Genomic DNA, 18,291 nt, shown 5'->3' with positions numbered 1-18,291 from the left:
GTGAATTCCAAGTCCTGCAGGTTACTGAAATGTAGCCGTTTCCTCCTCTTGCGGATTACCCTCCCTGACTATCTTTGCAAGGGCCACATTCCTGTCCTGTGTAGCTGTGGAAATCCCTGGCCCATTTCCACAGAAGCACATAGTGGGAGACTCTTGTGCCTGGGTACTGGGCCAAGAATTTTTCACTCTTAGAAAACATATTGACCTCTAGAATTTCAATGCTATTTGAAAACAGATACTTCAGTTTTTAAGGAGTTCTCTTGTGAAACGTGCAGCTATGTTATGATTTAAGTCATGCCCTATCACAAGAGGGAAAAACTGAAATCTACAAGGGTTAGAAAAGGTGGAATTTATGTAAACCTTCCCATATGTGTTTTTATTGCATTACTGTTAAACTCTCTGATGTTCTGAAACCAGGGCTATTTGAGACACTATGATGTCGTGGAGTCAGATGGCTTAAGTTTGAATCACAACCCTATCACTTCTAGCTGTGTGAGCTTGGTAAATTTCTTGACTTTCTGAGTCTCAGTTTCCTCATTTGTATAATGGAGATTAAAACAAAAACAAAAATCCTACTCCCAGGGTTGTTATGAGAATCAAATGATGTATGTAAGAGTCCTCGCACAGAGGAAGCAGTCAATAAAGAACAGTCTCCCTTGATGTAAAGTCAAAGGGGTTAACACACTTGCTATCAAAAGAGAGTCATTATGGGAATTAAAATTCATGTTTCCTAACTTGTTCAGTGACCTGTTAAACTAAATCACCTCCCCACCAAGTGGCCCTTTTTCTACAAAGATTTTAAAAGGAGTTAATTCTCATGTCATGTTACAGTCAGTTGGCTAAAGAATGTAATTTTTTTCCAGGACTGGAGTATTCTGATACATGTATGTTAACTGAGAAAGTTCAAGTTTATTTAAAAAAAAAGTTGTCACCTGCCATCGTCCCTGCCCTTGCTAGCTCCTTCAGCCTATCAGTCCAGCCATAGCAGGCCCTTGGCTGTTTAGTTCCCCCACGGAATTCTGTCCTGACACTTCTTTGAGCCCTATTCTTTCTTCAGAGTTCAGACAAACATCTTCATAGCACATCCCTGATTAATCCCACCTTACTTGTTTCCCCTGAAATACACAGAATTTATGGCCTATAAGAAACAATTTTACCTTTAATTATATTTTATCTTATTATTCTTACGGTTCATGTATAAATTTTATCTCCAGCTAAATAATAAGTTTTTTGAGTACGAAGAACATTTTCTGTATTCTTTCCCCACAATTTTCAACCTAACATTCAGCACAGAGCAGGTGCTCAATTAACACTTCCTTTTCATTAAATCAGTCATTGATATAGTCTTATCGCGACCCCCATTTATCTTTGTATCAACCAGCTAAGCAGAGGGTCCTCAAATGGAGAATCAGCTATGACAATATTTTGTCTGTTTGCCTATGTCTCTCAGCTCCACCTTGATGTACAATTACTACCTATTTCTACCCTAGCATCACCAACAATGAGCCTCAAGTGTGTTTCCAGTTCCCCAGAACTGAACTTCCCCTCAAGGGAAGGACACATAGTGGCCAGTGATTTTTACTGCAAGAAATAGAAAGAGCCAAAGCGGAACATGTGATTGAAGCCCCACGTAGATGCCTTGGACCCCAACTTCAAATAATATAATGGCTCTGTAGAATTAATGGAAGCAAGAAACATGAGTCAGCCAACCCAGGATACAAACTAAGTACAAGGGTACTTCAAAAAGTTCATGAAAAGATTTGTAGTATCTCTTAATTCTATTTTTCCACAAACTGTTTGAAGTACTCTCATACGTGGAGGTGGGGGAGGCAGTGGGACGTGCATTCACACTGGAGGAAAATGAACCATCATATAGTCCATGCAGTGACGAGCATGAGAAAATAAAAATGAAAATTACATAAAATTTTATTACTCAAAGATAATGGCAGTTAACACAATATAAATGCTTCCAGTTTTGTTTCTAGGTAAACAGATGTGTTTTTCTTCTAAAAAAAAAAATAGGATCATAATGTATGTCATGCATTTATAAAATAACACATTATTTCAATGAGTAATTTATCATTTTTTTCTTTTTCTATATTCTTCTGTAAGATTACTTTTAATTGCTATGTTGTATTACATTGTTTAGATAAATCTTTACAAGATATCCGTTTTATGCTATTATTAGAAATCCTGAGATACAAAATTGTAGTTAAAACGTTTGTGTATCAATTATTATATCCTTAGGAGATATTCTTAGTAGTGAAATTTCTGGTACCATCGATTCTTGCTCTCAACTCTATACCTCTCTTATAGCCAGTGGTACATTTTGGGTCTTTGTGCTGGGTAGCTTCTGTTTAACTCTCCAGACCCACTCCCTGTCTTTCTGTGTCTACATTTCTGTGTCTCATTTACAAGCTCCCTGGCTGTCTCCTTTTGGCTGGGTTCAGCCACTAAGACACAATAGCAAAAGACTGGAGGAAACGCAGAGAGGAGAGAGAAGGTGGGGAGTATATTCCTTTGACTGCTCCTCCCCTGGAAGGTTTGCCATGGGCTAGTCGCATCTCTCCACTGAGTATCAGAAGCCCTTGCAGACAGTGCCCCCAACAAAGCTCCTTTCCCTGCCTGTCTTCAGGTTCTACTAATGGCTCCCTGCCTTCACTCATCAGGCCCCTTCACTTAGAGGATGTTGTTTGTAGTTCTCCATCCTCTTTTGCTGGTTCCTCCTTATCTTCCTAATCTCTAACATTGAAGTTGTAAGTGCCCCGATCTTCAGACATCTTCTTTTCTCTATTTATACTTATTCTTGGTGATTTCCTTTCATTCCATGGCTTTAACTATTATTTCTATACCAACTACTTCCAAATTTATACATGCAGTTTATACCTCTCCTCTAAATTCCAGGTGCAAATACCTAACTTCTTACTCCATATCTCAACGAAAAATTATCTCTACTTTCACATATACAAAACCCAACACTTGATTTTTATTTATTTACTTATTTATTTTTTAACATGCAAACATGTAAATGGTAACTCCATTGTCTGCTTTCTCAAGACAAAAACTTTGGAAGCATAGCCAATCTATCAGCAAATTCTGATGACTCTGCTATCAACATGTACAGAAATCCAATGACTTCTCAACAACTCTCTCCAGTGTCATTTCTCACCTAGGTTAATGAAATGCCTCTGGATTGGTCTCTGTTTTCACTCTTGCTTGCAACCTCTCCAACAGCCTCTTCTTAGAGCAGCCAGATTATACTATTCATCTGTACAAAACCCTAGAGGCTTCTCATCTCATTCAGAATAATACCAATGTCTTTCCAACGACCTGCAAGGCCCTAAGTGAACTTGCCTCTGGATATCTCTCTGTTCTTCTCTCATATCATATCACTCTCCCCTCACAGATTGTCCTTGCTAGTTCTTAAATATACCAAGCATGCACTCACCTCAGGCACTTTGTATTTATTGTTTCCTCTTCGTGGAATGTTTCTGGAATGTTCTTCTGCTAGATATTCTGAAATTGCTTCCTGAGTTTAAGTGTCTGCTTAAATGCCATGTTATCTGAGAGACTTTCCAGAAGGCCGTATTGAAAAGCACACAACTAACCCCACCTGCCACTCCCTTGATCTATTCCTGTTTTTATAGCAGTCATCACCGTTTGATATATTTTACGTTCATTTTAAATCTTCACAGTCTTTTTCTTGTCCCTAAAATTAAACTCACTGAAGGCAGATATATGTTTGTTTTCCACTATATCCCCAGCACTTAGAACTGTACCTGACATTTAATGAATAAACAAACGAAAAGACGGATGTTGTATATTTTTTTCCTTTTAAATGTTTATTATGAAAATTTAGAAACTTATATTTGTTTAATGCATACTCATTTATTCATTAGTAAACTTCAACAATTAATGTATGGTTAATCTTGTTTCTTTCTTTCTACCCTACATCCCTCTACCCACTAATTCTAGTTTTAAAGCAAACTCCAGATGTCATGTTACTTTAACTGTAAATTATATGTGTATTTTTAATTGTCTTACCAAATTTTATGCAATTTACATTTAGAATAAGCAGTGTTTAAAATGTCCATTTCCACAACCCCAGCTCATACTGGCAGATATGACTATATAAAAACAATATTTGCCAATTTTATTGGTGAAAAATTATCTCAGTTCTTTCATTTTCAAATTAAAAACAATGCTGAAGAAAAATAAAGTTCTTAAGTTTTTAAGATAATGTCATTATCTTTCATTAATGACATTAAGATAATGTCCTCTGTTTTACCTCTGTGACCTCTCATAATTCCAAGAAACTATAAATAGACAAAAATGTATTAAATTATATTTTATTCTTTCTCTTCTTTAATGTTTATCTCATATAATTTTGAACATTAACACATATAATTGTAAGATCAGAGCTTTATCTTAAACATTTCAGCACATACTACAAAAAAGAACATTAAAAAAAATTTTCTCAAAAAAAAAATTCTTCTTTGATTTTAACTGGATGAGTAGAGGGCCTGGAGTGAATAGAGAAATTGCTGAGAAAAAATAAGTCACATGTCCCTAGACAGTATCTTTTTCAACTGGTAACCTCAATAGATAACTTTATATATAAAAAAAAAAAAAAAAAAAAACCATTTCAGAGACTTTGCTCAATGTTTGAAGCCATCTTCCAATTCTAGAAGTGGAAAGCCAGTCCAAGGGGCCTCTGGGCCTCTCGTGTGCTGTGGGGCTGGAGACAGATTGCATCCTGGCAGGGCTGGGGCGGGTCTGAGCTGGGAGGGCTCAGGCCGGCGGTTCTGGCTGTTACACAGAACAGCTCTGTGACTCTCTCTGGAGAAAGCCTTCTATTCTCACAAGTGTTAGTATATTAAGCACCTAGCCACATGGAATAGGATGGGGAGGGGTTTGGAAAAGAAAACGTGAAGACAAAGGGGGATATTTAAAAGCCGAAAAGAAAATCTACTGCTCAGAACAGAATTCTTTAACTTAGTCTAGTTATAAATTTTCTCTTTTGATTTCCTGCCTTGGAAAGAACCCATTAATGAAAAAAAGAAAAAAGAAAAAAAAAGCACAGGCTAGGAGCTCAACTGTGACTTTTTAAAATGGTAAATCTGGTATCATTCATAGCTGGGAAATGGGAAAGGAAGATTTAAAAACCTCATTTTGTCATTTTACCAAAAAGTAGGAGCAACCTATTTAAAAGACACAAAACTAAATTTAAAATTTGGGCAGAGGTTGAGGAAGTGTTTTTCTTGCCTTTTCCCCCAATTTGCTTTACCAGTGGAGCCTTAAACTTCTCAGTTCATGATCGCATTTGCCTCCATTTCTTCTCTGCCAAGAATCTGATGGCTGAGTTTCCAGTGAGATTGGGAGTGGGACAAATCTTTGTTGAAATTTACTTAGGACCCATCCAACCAGATTTCTGGGTGAGGAAGGTATTGCTTCTCTTCACTGCAGGGTATAATAACAGGTCAACAATGTCCACACTCCATGTGGATAGATGTTCCCTGGACCATAGATGCAGCCCACTTATCGATCCGTGTATGAATGAATTGGAGGGGAAGGATGGAAGGGGAGGTTTGCACAGAATGAGGCTTTCTCGGGCTGCCCTTTCTGCAGCTTCCTGAGAGGGCTCCTGAGGTTTCTAAGTAACATCTCCAGGCTTCTAGCTTCTACAGTTCTGAGGGACAAGATGAAGTAGAGGGGCTTTCCCTGAGTGTTGCAGAGGCCCTCAGAACCCTCTAGCAGTAGCTGACATCCAAAGTTCATAGACCAACCTTCTAAAGTACCTGTCTAGAACCTCTTCAGAACATATCTGAATAACACCATAAGTGACAGACTGCTGGCCCTCCTCTCGGCACCCTAGACTTGGGCAGGAGGGCTATCGCTCCACTCACTCTGCCTCAGCTGAGGACGAGTACTCATGATCCCCAAAGGAGGTCTTTCCTGGGCAGGAGCAAGTGATTTCAGCTACAGCACGATGCATTGGACCTGTATGTGCATGAACACCGCCTGGAAAGAAAAGAGAACAGATGAGAGTAGAGGAAGGGAGGAGAGGGAGGAAAGGAAGGAGGTAGGGGCAGGGGATGAGAGAGAAGGAAAAAGCAAGGAGTCTACTACATTTGTCACATCAGTTTCTTGGTGTCATGCCAGAAACTGAAGGTGCCAGCTAATGTGAAATAGTGTCTTCTCATCTAATTACGTTGATAGAGGTAGAAAGATCTTAGGACACCTCCTAGTACGTGTAAGTTGTGTTCCTAGAAATCTTATTTCCTCCTTTAATTTAAATAATCTCATCCTTTAAATATATTGAAGAAATTCCCTAATTAAAGGGTCCATGTTAGGATTTCATTTTGAAAGTGAAAGCTCCTTTTGAGATGAGAATAATCACCTGTGTTATTTTGTTTCATCAATGTGATGTTCTCTTTCTCAAATTAGATAAAAATCAGAATAAAAAGTGAACCTGACTCAGAATTTAAAAAGAGATCCTTTCATTCATTCTGATGAATGGCCTAATGAGGAGGTAATAGACTGGCTGACTCTGGACAGCAGCAGTGTTTGCAAATTCCTGGTGTTATGAGTAGAACTTGGGTCCCCTGGCACTAAGGCTATTCTCACCTTTGAGAAAAAGGAAAATGTTGTAGCAATGCCTCATTTAATAAGTTATTCGGTAAAACACTTTTAATAATGAAGTCCCTATTTTAGAGAAATAAAAATACTTTTGAAAAAGAGATTTGAAGAGAAAGCATTGCCTGAGGACTGCCTTCTGTTCCTCGGTCTCCCCTCTCTTCTCTTTTTCCCCTTTGTTGTTGATCTCTCCCCACCCCACTCCAGCTCTCTCTACAGCTCCCTACTACTTTCCTCTCTATTAAAATAAATGGCTTAATATCAGCTAATCCATGAATATTTTAGTGTAACAGAGGGTGTCACCCTAAGCAAAAATGGCAAAAAAAAAAAAAAAAGTTTTATCTTTCAATGTATTGGATTAAAGTTTTTGCCTCTTGTAAACAAAACTTTTGATGCTCAGATGTATGCAAACAGGTAGTAATATAGGTATAGATATATAATTATTTTTAATCGTGAGGCCATTCCTCATGTCTCTTGGTGATGGCTTCTTGGTGGTAGGGTGAGGGGAAGAATCAGCTAAGGATAACACTCCTGTGCCTATTGGAGCTCCGTGTCTATCTAAATGTCCTCTTTCTGGCATGTCTGTCCCTGTCTGAGTGCCAATCTGCCACTCTCACTCCCTTCAACCTCATTCTCTTTAATGCAGCTTCTTACCACTTCCCTAAGACTAACATTTGATTTTGTTTCTAACACAATTTTAGTATCACTAACCTTTTCATCTCATGTTCAGTAACAAAATATAATTTTCCTAACTTAGGAATATGATTTATACAAATATACAACGAACATGTTCAAAATCTATTCAACTCACTAATTAAAGAGGGAATCAGTAGACGTAAAGTGTCAAGAAAACATTTTGAGGAATTGACTATTTATAAGCAATTTTTAAAAATAATAATAATATTAGAATAAGCTTGCTAGCTTAAACACAAAACTGGCTAATATCCTACAAGGCAAAAAAGCATTGCTTATCTTTTTTACCAGACAGAAATCATTGACATCTCTATTGAACAAAAACTACTAGTAAACATGTAATGCCAGAGTCTCTGGGTGCTAATCAATACTAAATGGCAAAATCAAACAGTGGTACATTGGTCTACAAAATTAAATAATTTGGGGAGTGGGCCTAAAATATGACATTAAAAGATAAAGCAGCTACCCTCTGGCCCTTATTTACAGGTTTTAGATAATCTTTCTTCATAGCAGAAATGCAAGTCCTACTGCTCTGTTATTATTCCAATTCAGTTTATAAAGTTTCTGACAGTATTTGAGAAACATTCTTAGAACACATTTGTCATTAGTTGAGGTGTCAGTGCACCATATGTACTTTTTTTTTTTGTCTTTTTCGTGACCAGTAAGGGGATCACAACCCTTGGTGTGGTGTCGCCCGCACCGCACTCAGCCAGTGAGCACACTAGCCGGTCCTATATAGGATCCGAACCCGTGGTGGGAGCGTCATTGCGCTCCCAGCGCCGCACTCTCCCAAGTGTGCCACAGGGCCGGCCCACCACCATATGTACTTTTTTTTTTTGTCTTTTTCGTGACCAGTAAGGGGATCACAACCCTTGGTGTGGTGTCGCCCGCACCGCACTCAGCCAGTGAGCACACTAGCCGGTCCTATATAGGATCCGAACCCGTGGTGGGAGCGTCATTGCGCTCCCAGCGCCGCACTCTCCCAAGTGTGCCACAGGGCCGGCCCACCACCATATGTACTTTTTAACAGAAAAGAAGGAAAAGACGTTCATCTGAAAATATTTGCTCAAAGACATGTTTATCACACCAGGTGGAGCCCTCAGAAACGATTTTAACACAGAAAAGCTGAATAATCAGGAACCATGCCTGATATGGATCATGGAAAGTTAGAGGTTGGAAAATTGATTTTAAAACTGGGATCTAGGATCATGCAGGGTGGGAAGTCAGAAAGCAAAGCTTAAGGCTAGAGTTAAGTCAGGTGTCAACAGCCAAGATCGTAATGAGTCAACAGGACTCATAGGTCAGGACAGATGAGGTACGCAGAAGACAGACCAAAGTACTTAGATAGACTACATCAATGGCATGCTTCCCAGACAGCTTTGACCTCAGATTGTACTTGACATACCTCATCTACACACTGGAAAGTTTGCTTAACCCCGGGGCAGAGGGTTCCATCCCAGGGTCAAGTGCTGCCCAGCTATGCAGACTTTTCTACCATCTCCACTACTTAGAAACTAAAGATAAACTTTAACAGCAGGAAAAATAAGAGATACAAGAACAACATTTTCATGTCGTAGAGTTCTAGTCCTATAATAATCATATTATCCTCTCAAACTAAATTGCCTTTAAAAGAAAAAACCGAAATGGGGCTAGATGCCTCCACAAACTGCATCATTCCCAAGATTTTATTTATCTACTATTTAATTTCATTGACGTATCTCCCTAATAGCAGTGAAAGTATAATTCCCATTTTTGCATAAACAAGAATTCAAAGACCCATTTGCATAGATTACGTAAAGGTGATTTGAAATTAATCAGACTAGGAAGTTAGCATGAGGAGCAGATATCTTTTGAGGTGACTACCTAGAACACAACCAATTTTCTTTGAGAATTGCATGCTGTGATTTACGCATAAATGCTGGCCGGGGCTGTCATGTTTATAGTATGTATACGTATCATTTTGACAAAGCTGGTTGGACCACAGGTAGCAAGTGAGACAAGCTAGGCCAATCAACGATTTTCTCTTGAGAACTGAAATTGAGATTCAGAGATGCAAACTCAGGCACTGTTAGAAAATCATCTATTATAATTTTGTCGAATATGGTAGCCACTAGTCACATGAAACCATTTAAACCTTAGTTTAAATTAATTCAAATTAAAAATTCGAATCTTTAGTCACCCCAGCCATACATCAGGTGCTCATCAGAAACATGTGACTCGTGACCTACCATAATGAACAGAGCAAATTTAGAATATTTCCACCACTGTAGGGATTTGTTGGACAGCATCAATCGATCACATTTAGGAAGGCATAGAGAAAGCCTGCATGCAGAGAGAGGGAAAGGAAGTAGATATACAGACAGAAACAGAACCAGGAGCTAAAGAAAAGGTGCTATATTAGCTGTCTCTATTTTCCAGGCCCTTGTTCTAGTCTCTAGTAAGACTCAACTTTTTCTTGCCTTTAGATTCCATGATATAACATACTTCAAAAAGTTCATGAGAAAAATAGAATTAAGATAATACGAATATTTCTGCTAACTTTTTGAAGTACCCTCATGTGCGTATATCCCCCTATAATAAATTCTCTTTTCTCACTCTAGCTATCTTGTTTCAGATTTGTTACTTGTAATTCAAACTGTAGGGTATGGAAAACAGCAGCAAGTTAAGATAATTTCAATCGTTGTAGCCCTCTCTGGTCTTCTTTCTTAAACACACTGTGGCACTGAGTTAGTTAGTTAGTTTTGCTATTTTTCCCTTTCTTTTGTCTTCAATATGTGTTGTTTTTACATTTGCCTGTGGTGACAATTTCAAAAATTTACTGAGCAGGAGGTATTAATTTTTAACTTTAAATCTCTAAATAATATAGTCTAGGCACCTTCGTACAACCTGTGTGTACAGGTTGGGTGGATTAAACTGTGGTTTTAGGTATAGAATTAATTAGTGGATGGCTTGTTTATTTCCTCTATCCAGAAAGGTACTAAATAAAGTGCTTCACATGTAGTCAAGATGTACCAAAAACTCAAGCTTATAACATACAATTTATCTCAGGAAAAGAGTGCAGAGAACCAAATTTATATGACTTAGGAGCTGCCTCAGAACAACTTTGTCTTCACGTAGTTACCTTTTGCTACAACTTTTTGAGAGAGAAAGTAATGGCCTTGTGTATGCTAACATAACTTCAGGACTCACAAGCTTGCAAAGCAAGAGCCATCCTGACCTGGGGCAGGCAGGATACCTTTGATCTTCACCAGCCACTGTAGCTGCCTGAGATTATCTCAAATGCTAAACAGGGGAGAAAGCATGCCCAAAGCCATACTAACTTCACTACCTGCCATGTGCAATGATCCGTTACAGGGAAGGGGCTGCTGCGAGAGTGATTAAAGTCTGGATCACAGGGAGAGGAATGTGTATCGGAAAAAGCAAAGGTTTGCCACCTGAAATTCTGCCTGCTGTCTAGGGGAGGTGAATGACCTTCATTGTATGGTGATAGGTTTGTTTATGGAAGTTTAGGAGCAGGATCCAGAAACATAAAGCAAAGAAGACTTGAAATTTATAAGTCAGAGTAATGAAGAGAAACTGAGCAGGAAGAAAAGGAGAGAATATAAAGACTAGATTCTGTGAGAGGAACAGTCCAGAGAGAGAAAAGTAACAAATAAATCCAGGGAGAAGTGGCCCAGAAAAGATATTAAGAATGAGAAATGTCTTGTACAGGCTTAAAAATTGTTTCATGTGGGGTGCTCAATGTAAATATTCACTCCAACTGCTCCCTATAAAATTTTCGTAACACCTGCCCTCCCAAATAACAAAGACCCCTCTTGTTGATGGAGATGAACTAGCCCGGCACATTCATCAGAAGTGGGCCAAAGGTAATCTCTCAGTATGAGGGTATTCCACATAATTCTTTTCATAATCAGTCCTTAACCTTTACTAATAAGATGGTGTTCTCATGGATGAAGCTATTTAAATCTGGTAGAAAATTATATTTTGGTCATCTTGTCTTAAGTTAAAACTTCAAAGTTTTGCCCAACAAAAGTTTGTTTGTTACTCAGATTTCATGTGAAACCATGAGAAAGGAGCAACAGTAATAAAAACAATAATAACAACCACCACAATAATAATAGCTGTCACTCACTGACTATTTATTACATTCTTGGTACTGTACTTACTTGTCTAATTTTATCTAATTCTTCCAGCAACCATCAGGGGTATTGCTTCCAGTTTACAGATGATGTAGTTGAAGCTGGATAGTTTAACAACTTGCTTAAGGTTAAACTCTAATCGAAGCAGAATTCATATCCAGGCATTCTATCACGGCTGCAGTAAGAAACAGAGGGCACATGTGAACCGGAACTTGGAGAGTTTAATAATTGCAGGAGGAAGGTGTAAGGAACGCACAAAGTATTTCCAGAGCTAATTCCAGTGGGGGTCATTGCTGTCATTGGCCCAAAGGGGCAGAGAAGTTAGTGGCTATTTGCAAAGTGTGTGATGAGGGCCATCTTTCAGAAGCTATGACCTTTGGCTAGGGACATAGTCGGCCCATGGTGACTGCAGAGAGGAAGCCAGAGGGTCTTAGTACCCTGACCACACACACACCATTCCCTCTTTCCACTGGTGTGCCTTCCCCAAGCTATGGGATTAGGGGTTTAGGACTATTCTATCTAAATGCCGAGTCAGAAAGTCTCCATTTGATGTCTGGTTTGCATAGAGGTAAAAAGTTTTCTTAGGTTTAAAGTTACCTCCACTGCGTGCTGAACTTGCCATTGTTTTGAAATACACATACACAGTAAGCTCTGCTATGCAGTTTGTTTTTAAAACACAAATGTGTGCAGTACAATTGCTATAGTAGAGAACAATTTGAGCATAACACAAATTTCTCATATTTGCTTATGCATAATTTTGTCCAAGATAAAAACTAAGGTGAATGCAAAAAATGGCACCCAGCATAGGAACACACAAACACACCCCCACACACACACCCCTCAAACATCTACCAACTATCTCGGTCCATCCCGTGATTGTGTGTGCTGTGAGCAATTCCCATTCACATCCGGTGTTACAGCATTCCATCCAATTGCATAATTTTACACAGGACGGTGATTCTTAGGAAAGTGTATGTCACACTGTAGCAGAACCAAGTGTGCCTATGTCTGATGGGCCAAAGTCTTATCTCAGCAATTGATGCTCCATCTGACAAGAGTCTGCCCAGCTTTTCCCAGCAGTCTCAGAAATGCAAGATATTCAAGCTATACCTTGGGCACCCTGAGAGGCTCTCCTCCTTTTTGTTGCCTGTGCTTGAGCCCTTCCTCTTCCCAAATCCATCCTGTTGTTCAGTAAAAGTTCTAGGGGAGACTGTCCAAACACAATAGAGCCCACCCTCCCAGCCAGCAAGGCGATGAGATCCCTCTCATCTTGGGTTTAAATCTCTTCTGCTTGGTCTAGGCCAGAGGTTCCTAGTTCCAAACCACGGACTACTGGTAGTTCATCATAAAGTTCCTAGAGTCCTTAGGAAAATAAGAAAAATGAAAATAATGTGGTTATTTTTTCAGAAAGTGAGACATATTGAATTTTAAGGATTGTCCTTTATTCTGATAAATTTTATGTAAAATGGTTATTATTTTTTTTTTTAACACTCTTACCTACCAAAATAAAAACAATTTTAAAGTCTATACGCCAAGTGGGTATTTTTGTTTTGCTTTGCTTTGTTTTGTTTCAATTTACTGAATTGTGAAGTTCTCAAATCTAGGAGTCACTTCTCCAGATGTGCGATTCTAGTTTGCCAGCCCCTCAGGGACTGTGCTGGCCCTTGACTGTTTTCTTGATTGCGGCATTTGGCAGATGTGCTGTCAAGAAAGCAGACCCCATAACTGGCCCTTAAGGGACAACCCAAATCCCCCCAGGTCCTCTATTGAAGTACTCAAAATAAAAGTTTCAATATGCCCAAAAAGTTAGTTTCCCATATTGTATCACTTTCCACATTCAAATAGTATAGGGACAGCTTCAATTGCAGACACAAAGAGACAAGATGTGTAAAATTAAAAATCAGTGCCCAATTCTATGTCCTCCTACCAGCCCAGATAGTGAGGGAATGAGACAAACCTGGGGGGTGGGGGGGATGAGGGGGAGCAATCTCAGGACCACAATGGGGCAACCAGAGGAAAGGTGATTTGGTGGGATGGGGAGCTGTCTCAGAAGCAACAATGTGGCTATGTCATTCTTATATGATCAGGACTACACCATCTAAAATCGAAAAGGGAAATAACATAAACAAACTGAACTAAATGTAATAAAACACTTGTTCTTTAGCTTTAATTAATCATCTATTTATTTCTCCATGTCTAGCTCTACGTCAGACGTCTTTCCAGGGACATTCACGCACACTGTCCTCCCACCCTTTATATAACCTTATCTATATGTAGAGATATATAAATATATTTCCTGTCCTCAAGGAACTTACAATATGTTTTTAAAAATAAATTAATTAATAAATACTATAAGAGGATGTGCTAGTTAAATGATGCAATAAGGACAAAAGTAAATTAAGTTCAAAAAAGAAAAGAGTAATGTGTGCTGGAATGATTAATTTCAGGAACTTCAGGAAGGGAGGTGGAGGGTAGTTACAAAGACAGCACATATGGAGAAGCAGCAAAGAAACCAGCATCTCCGGATGGAAGAATCAGGACGGGAGCTGGCACATAGGAAATGAAGTTAGATAAGGAGATCTAAACCAGTTTATAGAAGAACCTGAATGTAAGGCAAGAGATTGAAGCATCTCCTCTTATACTGGCTCCTGTTAGCATGTCCTCCTACTCCCACTTCCAATCTCTCTCTCCCTTACTGCACTGACCTTACTCCTTATTCAAGAGAAAGCAAAACGTACCAGACTCTAAGCTTTGTGGATGGTCCTTCAGCGCTTACAGATTGAATCTTGCTACAAAGATGTGGCGGCTCAGGTAAAAACAGATGCATTCTGGAGGGGCTGCAGGTTGGCAGGACACAGGGACCCCAGGGGTTCTTCAGTCAAATGAACATTACAGGGTTTATATTTGTTTTAGCAATTCCTAGATTCCTATTATCTTTAATCTGCTTAACCAGAAAGGAGATTCAGGAAGGCAATTCAGGTCATGTGAAGATACTATCATAATGAAATTTATTTTGACTAGATATTTTGGGAGATTATATTCCTTGCAACACACCTTCAATAAATTACAAAGCTACTAATATTTACCTTTGGTTTTATCTGTGTTTTTTTTTTTTAACCTGTAAATTTTGATGAGACTTTCTGGGCATTTTCAAGCCCATATAAGCCAAAGAGATCATGAATTATGAACACCTAGTCTTAATTTACTACTTTGCTGTCACTTTCATAATTATTTTTGGTTTCACGGTCTTCAACATCTAGGATAATTGTTTGATAATTTTCCCCTTCTTTCTGGTACACTTAGAGTTCAATCTGAGTGCACACCATTCCCCTCCCCCTTTAAGGAGTAACAAGAATGTTCCTGTCTTGTTTTAACAAGTGGATGATCTGCCCCAACTTCAGAGTCAGAAATTCACGCTATAAAAAGGAGACCATTATGTTTAACTTTTTGCCCTGTGAGAAAAGCAGGATATGTCAAGCCTCTACTTAAGTTTTTCTTTTATCCTTATGAGTCCCTCTCATGAGCTAATTTCTTTCATAGACTGTATAAGCCCCTTAAAGAGCAGTACTGTTCCCTGACAAACACACTGGCACACAGTTAATCATTAATTTGGCAGGCCCACATATGCTGCCTGCTGAACTGTATATTGTTTGAGACTTCCTCCCCATTGGAACAAATCCTGTTGTAAGAGGGTCAGTGTGGGATCTTTATCTAACCTATTATCAGCAGTCCAGAAAGAGTCTTAGAACCTCCCTTTCACAAGTCGAAGTTACAGAGTTCACAAAGCTTAAACCTACATGAATGCAGTAGTATTTTTTTATGGCAAAACAGCAGCTGCAGGGACAGACTTCAGCAACACGCCCCAGCTAAGTATGTGCAGATACTAAAAACAGGTGCACCTCACGGCTGTTGTGTTGTGTGCCTTAAAAAAAAAAAAAATGACACATTTCTTCATCATATCGAGATTTATATAAAGTACATTTTAGAGGCACATAGAGAAGTTCAGAAACGTGGTCAGCTGAAATACTAAGGCTTTATAAAAGCAATGGAGGTAGAAACTAAAATTGTAAGAGAGAGATCACTTGTATTTTACTGCTGGTGAGTATAATGCTTTATGAAAATCCAAAGAAGCAGCCATCTGCATAATGAAAATTACTTTTAAATAGCAAGCAAATTAAATTACATCATCTTTCTTCTCTTTCTTGGACTTGCTGTGGGGTTCCGGCGTCATACTGTTTGGGGAAAAGTTGAAATTAGGCTTTGTGTGGGTGGAGGAGAGGCAGATTTGAATGTGATCCTGTTCAAATAATCTCTTGCAGCCTCGCTCAAGGGTGGTACCTGAAGACTGGAAAGAGTGAGCCTCCGAGCCCCCGGCATAGAGGCAACACCTCGGCCATGCTGCCAGGAAGGCTCGAAGGGAGTGCCCAATAAATGTCAATGTTGTGTAGCTATTTCAACTTGAAAGGAACTTGCACAAGTTTACTTGAAAATGAACACTGCAGTCATACAGAAGGGGGAAAGGAACGCATGTTGTTTCCAGACATAATTGAGATTGAACTCTAACCAATTCAGAAACAAGCGTTACTTTCCGCAGCCCTGGAGAAGCCAGCCTCCCTCTGCCAGAAGGGAAGTATCGCAATCGTCATGAACACAGGGCACTCTGTATGCAGCTTGCAGAGAGAAGCAGCCCTGTCATCTGGGCTGGCCATTCATCTCTGTGTGTCCTTATGGCAGAGGTAGTGTGGGAAGGAGTTCACTCCCACTACCCCATGAGTGGTGCTTCTGACACAGGAGAGAGCCCAGAGATCACTTTCAACCTGTTACATAGTCATCAGGAATGCTGGCCTGTCCCCCAGAGCTCTGAGCACTTGCCTGCCTTATACAGAGCCTTCCTTTTCCTCAGGATTCATAGTCAGGTCAGCAGTGGCCCATTGAGGAAATCAGAAGCAACGTCAAGAGACTTTATTCAGACCCAGAGCTATTGACATGCTCTCCTTGGAGGCCTGCTACGGTTAGAAGAAACAGCCCACATGTGGAGACTGAAAATACTCGAGTTATGTAAAGGTTGAATAAAAATAACAATTCTGCTGCTACTTTTTTATTAGGGAGTTTCATATTTCTTCCCTTGCACCTCAACTTTTTTGTGTGTGTTTTGTTTTGAAAATACTCGAGTTATGTAAAGGTTGAATAAAAATAACAATTCTGCTGCTACTTTTTTATTACGGAGTTTCATATTTCTTCCCTTGCACCTCAACTTTTTTGTGTGTGTTTTGTTTTTGGGGGCTGGCTGCTATGGGTATATGAACCTTGACCTTGGTGTTACAATACCACGCTCTAATCAACTGAGCTAAGCAGGCATCTCATCTGGCACCTCAATCCTTGAGATGTGAGGGTAATTCTATCTTTATCTCTATCTCTATCTCTATCTTTAGTGGAGAACTGGGTTTTTGATATAGGGTTAAATAAGAAATAACAGATGAATGGAGCAGTTTATAGGAATAATTTTGTTAAGCATAACAGCAACATTTTGAAACTATGACATTGTTTTTTGTTAATGGCATAAAAACTAATGGCATAGTTTTTTCTGTTTTTGTTAAGGAAAATTGTGGAAGTTTTAAGCAAGGGATTAAAGGGTTTTGGTTATTTTAATAGTATAAGGATCTTCCCTGCCCTGATTCCATTGGCAAAAGAACTGAAGGTTTACTATTGAACATAATTGTCAAAAATATAATTAGTGCAAATTCAAATGTTCTGAAGGTATTTAGCTAAAGTGTGTAAATACTGATAAAACAGTTACAAACGCAGACAGAGGTAGGTAACAGCAGAAGCATGTTCATCTGCCAGAACAGCAGCAGGGAGAGGTCTGGGTTGGGACTGACACATGAGACATTAAATCTTCTTCAGTTTACCTGGGAGAGAGGAATCATCACAGCAAGTCAACTTTCAGAAGGCCGAGAGATCAAAAGAGTCTGAGTAGCACAGTAACAGGAACATAGACTTTTTCATCAGACTGGTCTGCATTCAAACCCAGCTCTGCCACTGGGAACCCTGAGCACACTGGCTAAACTCTCTAAATCTTCTTTCTTTCTTTTAAAACTATCTGTGGGCATGTTGTGCTGACTTAATGAAACCGTGGACACCTGAAAGATATTATCTGTTGTTAGATATAAGCAAGAGTCTCAAAACCAGGAAGATGAAGCAAAGATGAGCGGGTTAGCAACTAAGAACTAAGAAGTTGAGGAGCTATAGTAACAAAGAACAATGTCTGAGTTTCCAGAAGCCAGAGAAGTATCCAAACAGTAGGTGACCAAAAAGGGGACTTAGTGATCAAGATACATAACAATTCAAACTCCTGGAGATGAAGTTGAGAAAAGCCATCAGACCCAAGGCCAGGATGTTACAGTGAGCAAACTTTGCATCACGTCCATCCCAGCAGGAAGTGAGAATTGAAGTGGACCCGTGTGGCTTCTGCAACCAGTGAGACAAAAGGGAGCAAAGCAGTCTAGGAAAAGGGCAAAGAACAGATGCAGGACTCTGTGGAGCACGCTGGTCATCAAAACAACTTAAGAGAAGAGGAAAGCATGAGCAGAAAACAGAAAATGAGGTTCCAAAGGTGACAGTTTTAAAAGTCTATCACCATTAGTGTATATAATGGTCTCACTGACACGTGTTGTCTAAAGGAAAAGCTACCTGTACATTCATACTGGCTGAGAGCCCTAGAAGAGGAGATGTAAAACGTTTTTTATTGTAAACATTTTTAAGATTTTTAGGAATATTCTTTAATATTCTAAAGATATATATCAGCTGTCACTCACTCTCTAGG

Source organism: Galeopterus variegatus, unplaced genomic scaffold (genome assembly GCF_000696425.1).
Source record: "Galeopterus variegatus unplaced genomic scaffold, G_variegatus-3.0.2 Scaffold1284, whole genome shotgun sequence".
NCBI classification, from domain to species: Eukaryota; Metazoa; Chordata; class Mammalia; order Dermoptera; family Cynocephalidae; genus Galeopterus; species Galeopterus variegatus.
The sequence above is the reverse complement of the archived record's forward strand: the minus strand, read 5'-3'. Positions refer to the sequence as shown.